The sequence below is a fragment of the Panthera onca genome, chromosome C1, assembly GCF_046562875.1.
Source record: "Panthera onca isolate mPanOnc1 chromosome C1, mPanOnc1 haplotype 2, whole genome shotgun sequence".
Taxonomy (NCBI): domain Eukaryota; kingdom Metazoa; phylum Chordata; class Mammalia; order Carnivora; family Felidae; genus Panthera; species Panthera onca.
This window is the reverse complement of record NC_138346.1, coordinates 47,132,001-47,147,148: the sequence shown is the minus strand read 5'-3', so window position 1 is coordinate 47,147,148 and position 15,148 is coordinate 47,132,001. Positions and strand designations below refer to the sequence as shown.

Genomic DNA, 15,148 nt, shown 5'->3' with positions numbered 1-15,148 from the left:
CCAGTCCAGTCCTCTTTCTTCTCCACAATGTTGCCCCTGAAGAGTGGCCAAAAGCAGTCAGCCTTCCAGAGCAAAAGACTGATTTGGGCACACCACTGAAAAAATACTATAATTTGTTATGACACTGGTAAAGCTGTAATTTGTGGAGATCACTTAGAGTGAACTGACTTAATTACATATCATTGTAATTGATTTCTTTTTAAAACTTCCAAAAGCATCACTAACTTACATTGCAAAACGGTAAACAAGACAGCAAACCCAAACTGAAGCTGTACATCGGTTAACTCACTATACCTTTCTGCATTCTACTTTCTTGAATATCTGGCCCCATTAAAAATATCTACTACCCAACCTGGTATCGTACAGAAAGATTGACTCAAAGGAGTTCAAAGACCTGAATGCGAAATATAAAACATTAAATCTTAAAAAAGAAACATAGGATAATATGTTCATGACAAGGTTGGCAAAGATTTCTGAATCAGGACATAGCACCAATTATAAAATAAAATACTCTTAATTACATTTCATTAAAATCAAGATTTTCTGCTCATCAAGATAAGCACCATTAAGACACTGAAAAGGAAGTTGTGAGAAAGTGTTTGAAACTCATGTATCTGAAGATTATACATTGAAAATGTATAAGGAATTAAAAATAAATAACCCAATTAAAAATGGGTTAAAGATTGAATAGGCACTTCTCAAAAAATTATATGCAAATGGAAAATAAGCATATTAAAAAATGCTCAACATAGCTATCAGAAAAATTAAAATTAGCACTATTGTGAGAGAGTACAACTAAAATTAATAAAAGCTGACAACATAAAGTGTTAATGAGCATTTGGACCTTCACTATTGTTGGTGGGATTATGCTATCATCTGAATTATTAGTGTTCTCCAAATTCTTATATAGAATCTTAACTCCCAAATGTGATGGTATTAGGAGGTAGGGCCTTTCAGAGGTGATTAGGTCTTAAGGGATAAGGTTCATGCTCTTATAAAAGAGACCCCACAAATACCCCTCATCCTTTTCACTATCTGAGGACACAGCAAGAAGGTGCCAGCTATGAACCAGAAGGAGGACCCTCAGTCTTACCAAGTCCCCTTTAATTTTTAATTATATAGCAAGAATATATTACGTAAAGGTGTTATGTTAGTGACTAGTTGTGCATGATAATATGTTAGACACTAAGAGACTTAAAAATCTAGAGGAAGCCTTGAATTTACATGTAACCAACAGAGTTAAATAAATATACAATGTTAATAACAATGCCTAGATAAATTGTCAGCATATCTTTGTAGATGCCAGGTACATAGTAGTGGACAATAAATTCATGTTAAATTATTTAACTTGAATAAAAATAGTATTTATCTTTTGGGGGCCAAAATTTAAAACTCCTATACTTAGCTCTGCCAACAGCCTGTTAAGTAACCTTTGGAAATAAATTTATATTTTTAAACCTGATTTATAAAACACATGACTTTTGCTACATTGTCCCTAAATTCCATTTAAGTTCTAAAAATTTATGCATTTTAATGAACACATTTTACACACTTCACAGAATAATCTATAGTTAGTATAGTTTACGTTTTCTATTTTTTACTTTAGTGCTAATTTGCAGCATCAATTTTATCCTTTTAGGTCAAGATGTGTTCTCAGAATATGAGTTAGGCAACGTGTTATTAGTTGTTACATAAATATATATGTATATATATATATATACATATATATTTATGTCAGAATTAAAAAACTTATAAAGGTTTCTCAACTGTAGGACTTTCATAGGATCCTTATTATGGTAATGTACAATTGTATTTTCTATGGGAGAATATAGTAAATGCATTTCCAAATTTATATGGGACTACTGTCCCATAAAATATTTTGGGGAAATACTTTGACAAATAATGTTACATTTAAGGAAAAGTCAGTAGATTTTCTGAACCAGAAAAATATTAAAAAGCACGATGTGATCTGTGCTTTAATAAAATCCAGCATATATGGAAACATGTCAAAGGGCAAAGTTTAAGGAATTAACAGCTAGAATGTTGCAGAAGATCAGATTGAAATTATGAACAGGGAGTTGTCAGTGGAACCACAGAGAAAAGGGCAGGTAGGAGAGACTTTTTAAGTATTGATAAAACTGAGTGAGTAAATGCAGGATATGAAGGGCAGATAATTCAAGCACATCCTGAGTAAACTGTTGTGTAATCATAGAAATAGGGAAATTAATGTAAGTATTGGTGTGCATATCAGGGATGAATTCAGACTGGACAGATTGTATGTGAAGGTTATGTCTTCTAAGTGGGCCTGTATAAAGGCAATTAAAAATATAAGACAGGAGCTGGGAAATGTTTCCCTATATCATCATCATCATCGTGAGGTAGGGTCATTTCACCAAGGGAAAGGGTGCCCAATAAGTCATTTCCAGCTCCCCTTCAATTTTATTTCCTGTCTTTCCTGTAATTGCTTGGCTTTATGGACACTACCTACTAATCCATTGGCCTCACTGAAACTGCTAATTCTTGAACAAACCATACAACTTCTAGGTTTAAGACTTTGAAACTACAATTTTTTTAAATTAATTTATTTGAGAGAAGGATGGGAGAGGGGAAAGCAGAGAGAGAGAATCCCAAGCAGGCTCCATGCTCAGTGGGGAGCCCAAAGCAGGGCTCCATCCCATAACCCTGGGATCATGACCTGAGCTGAAATCAAGAGTCACGCAACCAACTTAGCCACCCAGAAACCCCCAAAGCCACTATTTCTTGTCATGGGAATACGCTTTTCTGAGATACTGGATTAGCAAACTCCCTTCTTTTAGTTGGTACCCTTTCCAGATATCTTCTCCTCCAAGAGATTTTCTTAGAGCACCATATTTAAAAAGTAACCAGCACCAGTACCTCATCATTCTCTATCCCAATAACCTGGTTTTTCTTTTTTAAGCTTCTTTGTCTCTTCATTACTGAACTGTAGAAGTTCTGTACCTATTATGGACATAAATTCTTTGCCAAACATATACATTATAAATATTTTATCTTGGTTTATGGCTTAGCTCTTCATTTTCATATAAGTATCTTGAGCACCAACTTTTATTTTTAATACATTTGATTTTTAAAAATAATCCAATAGTTCAGTAACTATTAGTGTATCTATAGAGTTGTACAAACACTGCCCCCATCAGTTTTAGAATATTTTCATCAGCCTATAAGGAAACTCCATACCCTTCAGCCATTACCTCCTCCCTTCCCAGTTTCCCCATTCCACATCTCTAGGTAACCATTAATCTAATTTCTGTCTCTATATATCACCTAACTCTAGATATTTCATATAAATGGAATAATACACTAAATGGCCTTTTGTGTCTGGCTTCTTTAATTTAGCGTAATGTTTTCAAGGTTCATATAGCAGGATTTCATTTCTTTATATTGCTGAAAATATTTGATTGTATAGACATACCATAATTTATCGATTTATCAGTCAATGAGCATTTGTGTTGTTTCCACTTTTGGGCTATTATGAATAACATTATGAACACTTGTGTACAAGTTTCTGTGCAGACATACGTTTTCATTTCTCTTGGGTATATAACTAGGGGTGGAATTGCTGGATCATACGGTAATTTTGTTTAATCTTTTAAGGAACTGCCAAATCAGCTGCACCATTTCACATTCCTACTAGTTATGTCTTGCTTTGTTTTTTGAATAACGCTTATCATCACTTACATATTTATTTGTATACATGTTTACTGCCTTGAACAGTAAAGCATTTTCCATTGTGAGCATAGACACTTTATGCAACTTTCACATTCTATGTTTGATACCCAAAAAATGACAAAGTAATACTTGATAAATAAGTGAATTAATTTGGGTATACTTTGTGAGCTAAAATTAGGGTACAGTATCCATCTCTGGATATATCCATGCAGTTTTATTTATTTCTACCACTCCCACACACAAAAAATAATAAATAGGGGTTAGCAGCAAATGTGATAGAGTGGTCATTCATCCATATTTCTTTTTCTAAATGTATTGTCTTTTTTAAATTGCATACTCTACTTTTCCGGAAGTATGAAATATTTCAGTTGAAAAATTTGTATAAAAGGAAATTTTTAAAGGAAAATATAACATGAATAGACTAGATTTCATGTTTATAAAATTTTACTTAAGTGGCAGGTATTTTCTAAATCAAAGGAGGAAAAAGAGCAATTGCTAACACCCAATCCAAAGAGATGGTAGTGTGTAGGAGGGATGCCTAAAAGTGAACTTAGAGGGGCATCTAGGTGGCTTAGTCAGTTAAGCGCCTGACTCTTGATTTCAGCTCATGTTATGATCTCACGATTCCTGAGGTCAAGCCTCATGTTGCACTGTCAATGTGGAACTTGCTTAGGACACTTTCTCTCCCTCTGTCTCTGCCCCTCCCCCCGCTCTTTCTCTCTCTGTGAAAATAAACAAATAAACATTTTTAAAAAGTGTACTTAGAAAAGAGATAATTAGGTGAAAGAAATGTGTTATTTGTTGTTTCGCTATTATGATATTAATATTCTTGAGAGATTATGTGCAAGAAAGGGAAGTAGTCAGTATAAATCTAGGAAGTGAGGAGCCAAAAATGGAAAGGAAAAGGGAAGAACCTTGAGATTTTTACTTGTTGATGATATAAGCTTATCTATGAACTTTCTATCAACTACAATCCTTTTAAAAAATATGGGGCACCTGGGCGGTTCAGTTGAGCATCAGACTCTTGATTTAGGCTCAGGTCATGATCCCAGGGTCATGGGATTGAGCCTTATTTTGGGCTCCACACTAAGCATGGAGCCTGCTTAAGATTCTCTCTCCTTCTGTCCTCACCCCCCCAAAAATAATCTTATTCTACATGAAATATTATACCCATCTTAAGAAAACTGAGGCTCAAAAAAGAAGTATGATTTTTCCAAATAGAATGAGACAGCTAATGAGACAGCTAATATCTGTTTCTGTAACTCCAGAGTTCATGGTCATATCACCATACCAAGCTGTCTTCCCAAGAATTGGGGAATTCTGTCTTCAGCAATGTCTATGAAGTACCCAGCTTCTGGCTGCCTACAAGGTTATTCTGCTTGGCAATTATATCACTGTGGTAGAGATGACTATATCCCTTATGGAAACCAAGAGCCATCAAATCAATCTAAGTAATGTCCCATGCTCTGATCCCAAGTAATATCTTTCCTTCCTCCCTTCCTTCTTTTCTCTTTCTCTTCTGTTTTTCCTGCTATCCATTCTTCCTTCCTTCCTTCCTTCCTTCCTTCCTTCCTTCCTTCCTTCCTCTCTCCCCATCTCCCTTCTGCCTTCTCTCTTTTTTAGGTTTGTTTAGTGGTTAACAGAAGGAGTCTGGAGTGAGACTGTGCTATGGGCTCCGTGTGTCCCCCTACAAATTCATATGGTATCTTAACCCCCCAGTAACTCAGACTGTGCTGTATTTTGAGATAAGGCCTTTAAAGACATAATTAAGGACCAATGAGATTGAGGTGGGCCCTAATCCAATATGACTGGTGTCCTTATATAAAGAGGAAACATTAAGATATGGATACACACAGAGGAAAGATGTACTACCTATAAGCCCAGAAGAGAGACCTCAAAAGAAACCACTCTTTGTTGACACCTTCATCTTGAACTTCTAGCTTTCAGAGCTGTGAGGAAATAAATTTCTATTGTTCAAGCTACCCAGTCTATGGGATATTGTTTTGGCAGCCCTGGTAAACTAGTACAGACTGTAAAACTTCACATACCAGTTTAGTCACTTACCAATTATGTGAATTTGATAATATATTTATCCCCTCTTTGCTTCTGTGTACTCATCTATAAATTGGGTATTTTACTAGAACCTACTTCACTGGATGTGAGGATTAAATGTAAAGGAATTAGAATGGTGACTGCTTCAGTAAATTTTAGTTATTATAATTTGTATAAGTAATGTTTGACATCATGTTGTGTGCACTGTAAAAAAACCGAAGCTCAATATTCATGGAGCTTATTCTTCCTTGAGAATGTTATCTCAGATTCTATGAAGGTCTAGAAAATAATTGAAAGCATAGCACTAACTTGGAAAGAGATTAGGGAGAAGCTGAGAAACATTTTTGTACTGATTTGGTTAGTATGCAAGCCAAGAATTCCTGGGCTACAAATTAGAAGATGAGCAGTACAGATCTTAAGGTAAAGTGAATATTCTAAGGATTGCAGTCAAGTGGAGCTAGAAATATGTTGGCAATTTGGCTTTGGTGACTGGAAGAGAACTCAAAAGGAATGGCAATGGACATTGATGTGAATGAGAACTTACGGCAGGATTCAAAGAGCAAAAAGCTCACAGAGAATGGAAGACACTAAGAGTAGGCTGGAATTACAGCATTCGATTTCTAGTACATAATTTTGGGAAAGACATGAAACAATATGTAGACAGTTACAGATCTATTCTACCTTTAGTTCCGGGAATGTACTCTTTCTTGTTATCTTCTGTGATCTGTCATCTTGAAATTAATCTGGAAAAATTTCATATTGTGTAATTGTGTTGTGTATTATCAGCACGGTGCTTATATAAAGTTCCGAGCTCACATATTATTGAACTTCTTTTTTAAAGTTTTACTGTCAATTTGCAAGATCAATGCATACTTTGCTATGTCTAAAAGGGAGGAATTTCATATTGGCTGCTTCTTTGTGGTGTATCAATGAAAGACAGGACAAACAAACCTGACAACCAGAAAAGAGGAAAAAATAGATTGAAGAATAACTCCAATTTTCTGCTCAGCAGTCGCTAACGGTGTTATCCTCTTGGTGTTTATTACTGCCATCTACTCAATTTGGCTGATCCCTTGGGGGCTACCTTTCTGCCCACTAAAATTTGGAGCCTTCTTTTATCTTTAATCTATGTGCCTCCTTGGCTCTTTCACATTTTGGGTGAGTTTGCTGCACACTAACACCAAGGATAATGAATGAAGAAATAGAGAATTAGAATAAAACTTATGGTGAGAGAAGGGGAAGATAAAAACCCTCCAGTGATTTTTAGTTTTCTATTTTCTCTGTGTGTTTTGAAGGTCATTTTTTATGAGTAGTATTTTCAATGGAAAATTCCCAAATATTCATAATGACCAGGGTCCAGAAATGTTTTTTTTTTTTTAACTATTTTTAATAGGCTTCCAACTCTTGTTCCTGGATGGAGAGTTTCTGAACTTGCATAATCTCAGTAAGAGAATTCAGAGCCAGACTTTTCTCAGGCAAAAAATATTTTTTTAATAAATACATTGTGGGAATGCAAATGTTTGGGTGGCTTCTCAAGAAAGGTCTAAGGCTGTGTGACTGCACATTTGCCACATAATAAATTCTAACAAGTCTGTACAGAGCCTTCTTTATCTCTTTATTAACTCCCCCCCACCCCAACCCCAGGTCCACATTCTTGGAACACTGAGTCATCATTATAAGCATTATTTTGGCATCAGGATTATTTATCTATGAAATAAGGTTAAAATTAGATAAAATGTGATGAGATTCTGGCTATAGGGAATATACACCACATTTGTTTTAAGAAATATTAGAAGTGCACGGTGCCTGGGTGGCTCAGTCGGTTAAGTGTCTGACTTCGGCTTGGGTCATGAGCTCACGGTTCGTGGGTTCGAGCCCCATGTCAGGGCTATTTGCGCTGACAGCTCAGAGCCTGGAGCCTGCTTCAGATTCTTTGTCTCCCTCTGTGTCTCTGCCCCTCCCCCATTTGCGGTCTGTCTTTCAAAAATAAATAAATGTTTAAAAAGTTAAAAAAAAAGAAATATTAGAAGTACAAAGATACAGCATTTATAAAACATCATTTTAAAATAAAGTCTTATCATTTTTTGAAGTGGTTTCTTATCTATTAGGTCACTGTATCTGGACAATAATGCTATACAGCCAATGGCACAGGTATGCTGAATTTATGTTAGAGATACATGAGTTATTTTCCAATATCACATGGCTAGTAAGTGACAGAAGCAAGACTAGATCCTCAACTTTCCCAAAGGTTCCTTAAAGTAAACAAGACTTATGGGATAGAGACTAAATACAATTCAGGAAAATATTATCCAATATGTCAATTACTTATATCTGTCTGTATTTATTTGCCTTTGAAATATTACCTTTATTGTGAATTGAAGACTATGAGCAGGCAATATCACCAAAGGAACTACAGTATAAAAACCAGTTTCTCTGGTTGCTAATCCTACAAGTATAATTGATTAACCAATGTAAGAAAATAGCTTAAAAGCAGGCATCTAGGGAGGAAATCTAAATGAAGACTCAGTCTACAATATGAATATGAATCCCAAATAATTCTACAGCTAATTATAATTATATGCTTGAAATAAGGCTCAAATAAAATAGGAGTTTGCTGTTTTCAACTTTGGTCTTTAGCCAAGATTTTTTTTTTTTTTTAGATTTGTATATGTGTCTTCTATTTCCTCTAAAATTTGGGGAAAAAAGAAAATATGATGCTTTAAAGATTTTCAGGTACCTTTTTTGCGGTTCCTTTTTGTGTGACTTGTTCTAATCTATTCATTCAATCTTTGGCTACTGGGTGAATTTTTGTGTCCTCTTCCCAAGTATAAGGGACCCCCCTCCTGCCAGTTTTTTTTTTTTTTTCCTAAGGCTTTGACCTGTGCCCTTCTTGAATGCGGTTAGCTAAGGTTTGGGTCAAAAGCCAACTTCCCATATTTATGGATAGACTAATGCAGAAATATTTACACAATAACAAAGTAATCACTAATGGTGTACCTGGGTGGCTCAGTCGGTTAAGTGTCAGTTTCTTTTTGTATTTATTATAAAAAATGTCAACAGAAAAGTAATGAAAGATGTATTTACAGAAATTGTTTCTATATGTATTTTGCAATTATTTGATTATAAATATTTTTCATGATACCAATTTAATTTTTTCATTCAGAAATATCTATAGTTCAGTCCTCTTTCATCATAACTTCTATGATTATAATAAGCTTATAAGTTTTAAGTAACTGGAAATTTTATTTTTTTCCCCATCTCTGCAATGGGAAAAATGCAATATTTTTTATTAATAACACCGTTTAGAAATTGTCTATTTCATTTATGTTTGATTCTATCTAGAAAAAACATAGTATTATCACTTAGTTTTCATCTAAATGATATATCTGCACAAATGAAAAGCAAGCATTCTCTGGTAGTTAATTCTATGGTAGTTAATAGGGGATGGGAGTGGGAAAATTGGGGAAATGTTGTCTAAGTGTACAAATTTGCAACTAGTAGATAAAAAAATCATGGATATCTGTTGCACAATGTAATAATTATAGACAACAATACTATTTTATAAATTTCAAAGATGTTAACAGGCAACTTAATTGTTCCACCACAAAAAACAAGTGATAATTATGTGATGCAATGGAGATGTTAGCTAACATGGTAATAATCACATTGCAGTTTCCAAATGTATCAAATCAACATGTTATACACCTTGAACTTACACAAAGTTATATGTCAATTATATCTCAATAAATATTTTTTAAAAATAAAGTAAGCATTCTGTTTGGTATTGTTAAGATAGTATGAGCCATAGGCAAAATATACTATGACTATGTATTACTAATTATAATAGATTTAATAAACACCTTCATTTAAAGAGGGAGAGTATTATTGAGAGACTGATGATTTTCTGATCAATTGATCTTATTAATATTTACAAAATTAAAACGGTCTTCTTAACTGGGGAAGGTAATACATGTTCATTTCTAAGAAATCATAAAACATAGGGGCGCCTGGGTGGCTCAGTCGGTTAAGCATCCAACTTTAGCTCGGGTCACGATCTCGTGGTTTGTGAGTTTGAGCCCCGCATCTGGCTCTGGGCTGATGGCTCAGAGCCTGGAGCCTGCTTCCGATTCTGTGTCTCCCTCTCTCTCTGACCCTCCCCCGTTCATGCTCTGTCTCTCTCTGTCCCAAAAATAAATAAACGTCAAAAAAAAATAAAAAAAAAAAAGAAATCATAAAACATAAAGAAAAGGAGAAGAAAATCCTAGAATAGCCATCAACCTACACACTCAGAGAAAACAAAACAAAACAAAAAACACTGATGCATATGATTTCAGATATATGTGAACATGTGTGTATTAGTGTATTTACGTAAACGTGAATAATCACAGCACATATGTATTTTGGTAACCTCCTTTGTCATCGAACATGAGGATATAGGTATCTCTCTAAAATGACCTATATAACCTCATTTAATAACTGTATAATATTTTATTTTTTATTGTTTTAGAATTTATTTTGCCAATTAGAAAATTAAGTTATCACAAACATTACAAACATCAATGTAATAAATATATTTGAAGTTTAACATTTTAAAATTTCCTTCACTATTCCTTTCTGGTACATTCACAGGCAAGGAATTATTAGGACAAAATCTTGTACATTTTTAAGAATTTGCACGTGTGTAAATTGCCATTCAGGTATATAATTCCAATATACACCTTTTTTCAGGGGCTTATAAAAATGTTTATTTCTTTGTCTTTGCCTAAATGGTGTGTATGTGTGTTATGTGTGAGAGTGTATATGTGTTCCTTTAAACTTTACCAATCACTCATTTGAACTGCAATAAAAAGTGACTGTCTTTGTGGACAGTATGATGTCTGTGACCAAATTAGAGAAATATTTTACAAAGTATGAAGATGCAAAGTAAAGATTGGTAATAATAAATATATGCATCTGCTCTGGTATACTATTTTCTTTCAAAATAAATTAAGGGTCAAAAGAGATGAGAGAGCAAACAAATATATTAATGTTATTTCATATGTAGGATAAGACTGCAAAAAATAAAGTGAAAAGAATGGACGTAAGAGAGGAACAAGATGCCTTTTGAACATCAATCTGGTTCTTTCTAGTTGTTAACTAGGAAAAAAGCTTTAAACATCCATGCAACTCTAGGTTTTTAGCTGCTAAATAAAGGGTTAGAACAGGTTATAATCTGTGTTGATTTTGAATAAAGATAATATGTGGAAAACACACGTAACAGAATGCGTGGCCTTAGTGGGCTTTCCTTAGCAAATTTTCACCCCTGCAAACTCCAATGTGTACAGAAGTAGCAAATATCTCCAGAGTACAGTCTAAAGTTTGATGAGAGTAAAGAACCAAAGAAATGGCCACATTTGTTTTCAGAATGGTAAATGTGACTTATCCCAATTCAGGCAACGAGGAAAAAAAAAAATGGAAGGGGGTTAAGTGTGGGGAAAAAAAAAAAAATCTTGTTTATCCTCAATTCAAAGAATCATTATTTGAATCACTGTTTTCAAGAGAATTCCTGACATCTTCAATATCACCAAACATCATACCTCATCAGCATTCTCATTTATAATCCTTAAACTATTTGAGTTTAGCTTGATACTAAACAAAGTAAGTTAGATTAAGACTTTTCTCTCCACTCTGCCTGCTGCGCACTCGCCTGTGCCCCTCCTAACCATGCCTCACAAAATCGAAGAAATCAAGGACTTTCTGCTCGTGACCAGGCGGAAGGGTGCCAAGTTCGCTGGCAGCCACCATTCTGGTTTCTTCATGGACTGTTCTAGATGTCTCCTCCGTCAAGATTAAAAATAATAATAATAATAAGGCTAATGTGAAGTTTAAAGTCCGATGCAGCAGATACCTTTACACTTTGGTCATCACAAAGAGAAGGCAGAGAAACTGAACCAGTCCCTGCCCCCCAGGTTTGGCAGTAAAGGAGCTGAAATGAACCCGGCACACTGATTTGAACTGTATTAAAATTTTAAAAATTCTAAAAAAAAAAAAAAAAAAAAAAAAAAAAGAAGAGAAAAGAAAAAGAAAAAGACTCTTCTCTCAAAAAGAAAATTGCAAAATAAGGTGAAAAAACACAGTATGTCAAATCGTATCACACTATGATGAACATCAGAGTTGAGCTATATACTCAGTATTAGATGATTAGTACTCTTAATAATGTAAGAGTTGTAAACTGGAAAGGGTAATATCTGGGAAACACATCCTAGATAAAGTGAAATACCAAAAACCTTTGAAGTCTTGGGAAGAAAACTTGAGAAATTAGGATAAAGAGCAAGCAAAATGTACAAGAAATGTTATACATTAAAGTTTAATGAAAGGAAAACTCATATAATAAATTTTATTTAAAGGAAAGAATATACCTTTAATGAAAACATGAAATAAATGTAAGGGACAGGATCAAATAATGGCAGGTTCAGATTGCCTTAGATTTTGAAGCACAGTGTGACCCAACGAAGCAATATATTATCATATATAAAAATTATCAAGCATTATTATATGTATCCTCCATACTTCATGTCATAGCATCACAAATGTTTACCACACACACACAAAATATAAAACATGAAACTAAGAAGTCCTCCTAACATGTACACTTGGAAGTTTTTATGGAGTGAGTTTAAGTATATTCTGGAATATCAGAAACCCAGAAGCTTCCAGATAATATTTTAAAATGAAAGCTGTCTATGATATGTAATATCATTGGAAGTGGAGCTTGGGAGAAGCGGCCCGATTTGTGAGGAAATTAAAAAGTAAATTCAAGATAATTTGTTGATTAAAATTACATGGAAAGTGAGGAGAGAGAAGAATCAAGGACAATTATAGTTTCTGAGTTAACAAAAAGTCAGTGGATGGTTCCAGGTAATGAGTTAAAAAGAAAAAGAACCTGTTGCCTTAGGAAGGTGATGAATTCAGTCTGAGGCACTTTTGAGTTTGAAGTTTCTGTAAGACATTCATTGGAGCCATGAAATAAGAAGCCTAATACATACATGTGGAGCTCAGGACAGACATCTCTGCCAGAGGTGAGAATCAGGGGCACCCGGGTGGTTCAGTCGGTTAAGTGTCCAACTCTTGGTTTCGGCTCAGGTCATGATCTCACAGATTCGTGAGTTCAAGCCCCACATTGGGCTCTGTGCTGATAGCATGGAGCCTCCTTGGGATTCTCTCTCTCCCTTGTTCTCTGCCCCTGCTCCACTCACGCTGCCTCTGTCTCTCTCAAAATAAATAAATAAACTTAAAAAAAAAAAAAGAAATGTGAAAATCAAAGTATAAATGATAATTTATTCTGTGTAGTGGATGAAACAGTTTTAACACATACTTGTATAGCACTTGCTAAGGAGCGGACATTCTTCCTTTTACAAACTTTAATTTCGTGTAATCTGTGACTCTATGAGGGGAGTATGAGGATTAGAACGGAATACCCTAGAACTAAACTCCAAAGAATGAGAATGAGGAAAAAGGTCTGAGAAGGCGACTAAGAAATGGCCAGGGAAGCAGGAGGAAACCTGGGAAGCTATAGTGATATGGATGCTAAGGGAGGCACTTCAAGAAAGTGTTGCAGGTTGACAATGTCTGAAGCACAGAGGGTTCAAAGGAAGGCATGGTGGTTAGTGTCAATGACATTGTCAGTACCCTTGCAGAATGACAAAAGATTTGATATAGTTGTGTGGGCAGGTGAGCTGTCGAAGGAACTGGAATAGAGGCTGTGAACACAGCAAGTTAGGGTATCAGTTCATGAATGTATCCGGAAAAACAAGAAAAGTAAAGGGAAACTTCTCTTGAGGGTATAGTTTTATATGTTTCTGCCATTAGAGAGAGGGAGAAAAAACTAAAGCAGAAAAAAAAAAATGAATAGAGGATCCTATAACATGAATAGAAGATCCTGGGCAACAGATGAAGAGGGTCTAAATTTAGACCTGAAGAAAAGAGTATATTCCATTAAAATGAGAGGTGGGGGCACCTGGATGGCTCAGTCAGTTAAGCATCTGACTTTGGCTCAGGTCATGATCTCCCAGCAGTTCGTGAGTTCAAGCCCCGCATCAGGGTGTCTAATGACAGCACTGAGTGGCTTCAGGTCCTATCTCCTTCTCTCTCTGCCCCTACCCTGTTTGTGCTCTTTCTCTCTCTCTCAAAAATAATAAATAAATATTTGTTTCAAAATGAGAAGTATTCTTTTGGGGGGGTTGAGGAGGTATGATACATTTTCAGATGTGTGAGTGTATGTACGTGTATGTATTTTGCGAAGGAGTTGTTGAAGAGCAAATAGAAAGTCGCTGTTGTTGCTGTGATTCAGTTTTCTAGGTGAATAAGAGGTTGAGATTGTTCAAAATGTCAAGTAGTAGTGGATTTTTAAAAATGTGAGGGTTTGACATCTTCTCTAGACAAAATAAAAGGAGGTATTGAAAATTTCTTGTTAAAGGATTTCTGGACCTCTGGGATCCAAAATTATAAATTCATAATAATTGGCCTGTGAAAATCAGTGCTCCTTCTCTCTAGATATCAAAATTAAACTTTTGAAGGATCCAGAGTTGGATTTTATCAATTGGGCAGAGATAAAAGACCACAAGGGCAAGACTTTGAGGAGTGTTGGCAAGAGGAAACATGTAAGTGGTTTGCTATTTAATCATCCACAAATAATTTTTCCTATGTGTACATTCTTTCTTCAAAAAATGTAGATGATATGTTATGCTAGCAATATCACATACTCAGAAATTTAAATATATGAAAATGGCTAAATGCACACTCATGTTTATTTTAGCATAAAAATGTTACATTTTTAATGTAGATATGCAACGTTATGATAATTATCAGATATGGTGACACATCCATCTATCAGATGTAATATTACACAAAGTTAAATTGGTAATGTTAATGACTAGAAGCTAAAGTGGGGGAATAATCATGGTAATATGAATTTTAAAAGCTGAATACAAAAAATATGTCTATTTTAAGATCAGCTAAAATTGATGTTCATGCAGAAAAATATGTTTTAAAAAGGGAAAATATATTAGGCTAGTGAGAATATGGATATCTTTTTGTCATTTTTTTAACTTTTTAAATTGTTTCAGTTTTCTTGTTTGTTTTCATATTGAACAACCATTTGTAACCACTTTTTATCGATATTAGTAAGCCGAAAATGTTCAAAATCTAGATCTCAGGGAAAGATAGCCTATGTCTACTCCAGGAATAAACTTATAAATAATAAGCTTCATTACTCCACTTTAATCGTAGTGATTCCATTTCCCCTATGGTGATTGGTTTAATTATTTCTATATGATAAGTTTCTGACCAATGATATGAGAAAGAAAGTATGCTATTTTCCCGGGGTTTGAGATTATGTACTTTTGAAAAA

General features: G+C 34.7%; 1 protein-coding gene across 9 annotated transcripts in view; it reads right to left on the bottom strand.

Annotated features, from left to right (window-relative positions):
- The window catches only part of TFPI (tissue factor pathway inhibitor), a 105,359-nt gene that overhangs the window by 43,290 nt on the left and 46,921 nt on the right, over window positions 1-15,148 (bottom strand). For 2 of the 9 annotated variants that reach the window (XM_081796361.1, XM_060622306.3), the window contains one exon: window positions 6,442-6,503. The exons of the other annotated variants lie outside the window; for them this stretch is intronic. The gene's annotated coding sequence lies outside the window, so the exon portion shown is untranslated. The remainder of the gene's footprint in view (window positions 1-6,441; window positions 6,504-15,148) is intronic. 9 annotated transcript variants of the gene reach the window in all.